At 42.9% G+C, this 3318-nt stretch overlaps 1 long non-coding RNA gene across 1 annotated transcript; it reads left to right on the top strand.

Annotated features, from left to right (window-relative positions):
• Window positions 1-429: 429 nt before the first annotated feature.
• LOC144477572 (uncharacterized) lies at window positions 430-2846 on the top strand (the record flags this gene model as incomplete). The annotated part of the gene is made up of 2 exons (XR_013495213.1): window positions 430-632; window positions 965-2846. It is a non-coding gene; the product is annotated as an uncharacterized LOC144477572 (long non-coding RNA).
• Window positions 2847-3318: the final 472 nt, after the last annotated feature.

The raw sequence follows: 3318 nt of genomic DNA, 5'->3' as shown, positions 1-3318 counted from the left end.
CTTGCTCCATCCGATTATCACTTGTTCCTCTCCTTAAAAAATTCTCTCCATGGTAAATCTTGCAAATCCATAAGCGAAATAAGAACGCACCTAGATGAATATTTTGCAAATAAGTTTCAACAATTTTGGGAAGACGGCATAATGAGGCTTCCTGAGAAATGGAAGAAGGTTATAGAACAGAACGGTTCATATATAACAATAAATCCACCTTAGACAACAAATATCGTGTATTCATTTCGCATCAAAAAAGGGAAAGAAACTTATGGGACACCCTAATATATGACCTGGACCACTTTCATAATTATGAGCAAATTTATTTGATGCGCGCCGATCGATATCGCTCGGGGAGGTCCGACGGAGTTTCACGACTCCCCGAACGCGCTCTGTCTTCGTCGTCCGGGTCCTCCGAATGATTTCCCTCGGTTACAGAACCCGTTCCTGCCGAGGAAGAGCGGCAAGCCGGCCTGCAACGACGCGCCGGTCGGCAGTCTGGAGATCTCGTCGTCCCCTAGGACGGAGGAGGCTTCTTTGGTACCGAGGAGGCCGGCCAGAAACGCCAAGTCCGAGAGGTTCCAGCGGACCGGAAGAAGCAATTCCGCGCCGGACTCCTACGACTGGCAAACTAATGGCAGGTTGGTTGTCTGTTACATTTCACTGGGTCGCTTTCATGACGGGGCTTCAAGAATGAGCGATGATCAGGGTTGGCGATGCCTGGGGTCGTTTGGGTCGAGTTTTCTCTTTGCGAACATTTTGTACGAAGTATTGTTAATTAGTTATTAACGAAATATGTTGATTAAGCGTTGAGAGTTAGAGTGTATTGAATTTTGCATAATAGGTTTTGCAATTTATGAAAGTGGAAAATCGTTGTCACACAGAGTAAATAATAATAGTGGGTTTCTCGCCTTTGTCAAGTGGTTCCACGATGCTCTACCAATGCTGCATCTTCGCGTTTATCAATTTTCAGGCAGATGTCCATCGACAGCCCCCTACCTCCAGTCACGGAAGCGTCCAGTCAGGAGAGTGAGACGGACCGACGGTGATACCGTCGACGATTTAAAGACCCTGTCGAGAGAACTTGCCGTCGACCTGCCCGTTAACGAAAAGGGTACGAGAATCACCAAGATTCGTTGTTCCTTTCATCGAGCATTTCTCAAGACCCTAACGATATTTCAGACCAGGAAGAAATCAAAGAAGCTCCGAAGATGCGCGTCGGCTGCTGCAAACTCGCCTTAAACTCTTCGAGAACGTACTTAACCGATCGTCGATAACAGAGCTAGGGTGTCGATCGAAGTTATGTCAAGATTAGGGCATGGTTTGGCAAGTTTTTGTCTCGGTTATGGTCAAAGTTATGTCAAGATTATGCCATGATTATATTCAAGCTTATGCCAAGGGGATGTTTATACCAGAGCTAAGGAGACGATCGAAGTTATGTCAAGAATATGTCACGGTTTTGTCACAGCAATGGTCAAAGTTATGATCAAAGTTATGTCAAGATTATGTCAAAATTATATGAAGGTTATACCAAGGGAATCAAGAGAAGCAATGCTCGCTTCTAGCAGCCCTCATCCGCAAAACCTGGAGATCAACGCGAAGAACATTGTCGAACCGAGACGATACTGAACTCTGCGAAATATTGGTATCGCGTATATCTTGACAAAGATATTTCCTATTGCTATTCCTAGATCGTTATCACTCGATCGGCTATTGTCTTGTTGAGACAGAGGATGAATTAAAAGAGAGGCCGAAGAAGGAGACAGCGGCCGTCGCTGGAGCAATCGATTACGAACCGCGTGGCAATCCGGCGTTTTACTTACCGAGGTTTAGCTAGGCGATCTTAACTAGGTTAAATAAACTTAGCCGTATTTTGTATGCACGTGTTTAGCTGTATTTTGTAAGAGGCTCGCGACCAGCAGCCACACGAGACAACGACATCGTTTACATCGTAGACCCGTGGTTAGCACCGCGCATCAACGAGAATGATTTGATTGGTTTGTTCGCGTGCGTCGCGCCCGTGCGACCGTGCACACCTTCCTGTAATTTTACATTCGGCGAGGATCTTTTTGTACGTTCGATTCATTGTTCAAGCTTGTTTCATCCGAATAGTTTTATCTTTTCGTGCGCGCTGGGTCCGGTGAAACGACGAGCTTCGAATTTTTCTTCCGATGTTGAAGCATCGCGAAGAGGTTTCGCGAATTCCGCGTAAAGAATAAAACTTGTGGAAAATGACACGAGGTGTCTGTGTTGTGCGAATTTATTTTTAGAATATAATTTTTTAGTATGCAGAAGTGTTCAGAAGCTTTGTTGCATTTATATCGCGTGGAAGAATTTATTTGTTATTATTTAGTTATTATAGACGGTTCCAATCGTCAGAGAGACTATTCAGTGGCAGAAATATTGAATTGTTAATGAAATTTGTTGATAATGATAGTTTAGAGTGCGTTAAAGATGGAATTATAATTATGTTGGTAGGTATAGTCCTTACGCGGCCAAGAGGCACGTCAGGCTGCTCCGCTGCCCCTGTTAGCCTTCCTCGCTGCCGCAGCTAGTGAGAGGGGGAAGGTAAACACGAATGTGCCTTCTTGTCGCGTAGGGACTATACTCGAATAATCGGTTCATGGGATACTAGAGTCATTTTTGTTTAACCGAGTACCTCGTGATAAGTATACAAAGTCTCGTGTCCAGAAATTCAAGTTTATGATTTTTATTGTAATAATTTTTATATGCATATGTTTTAATAGGAAGGCGGTACTTTGTTTTCAATGCTGGCAAATAGTACTACCGGTCGATAATGTGACCAAGTTTAAATATAAAAAATAACTTCAATAATTCATCTCTTCCCCCAGTAATTTGCAATAAAACTTAATTTTTAATTCGTTTTATACGATATTCGTTTCATCCGCGGCACATTCAAGATTATCTGCAGATAATTTTTACCGAAACATCCACGTACTGCCACTGCAAGATACGATGCTACTCGGACATTTAGAAGAAGCAGAAAATTCCCATATTCTACACCCATAGATAAAAAATAGAAAATCGTTTGTAAATAATTAAATTCCAATCGATTCTGTTATAAAATGATACGTGGCAATTGCACGATCATACTAACTTCCAATTATAAAAATGCACCGAATAAATCTCGACGTTGTTGTAAATATTAACGGTACATATTGTTCAGACTTCGGCGAAATTGTTAGAGTGAAAAATAATAGGAACGACGAGGAATGATAATACGGGGACAGGGAGGATCGAGATCGATCCGATCGTCGTTTCTGGATCCGGCGTAACGAAAACGCGCGCCGTCGCGGCGATTGTAAA

The sequence above is a fragment of the Augochlora pura genome, unplaced genomic scaffold (assembly GCF_028453695.1).
Source record: "Augochlora pura isolate Apur16 unplaced genomic scaffold, APUR_v2.2.1 APUR_unplaced_199, whole genome shotgun sequence".
In the NCBI taxonomy this organism is placed as follows: Eukaryota; Metazoa; Arthropoda; class Insecta; order Hymenoptera; family Halictidae; genus Augochlora; species Augochlora pura.
The sequence above is the reverse complement of the archived record's forward strand: the minus strand, read 5'-3'. Positions and strand labels throughout refer to the sequence as shown.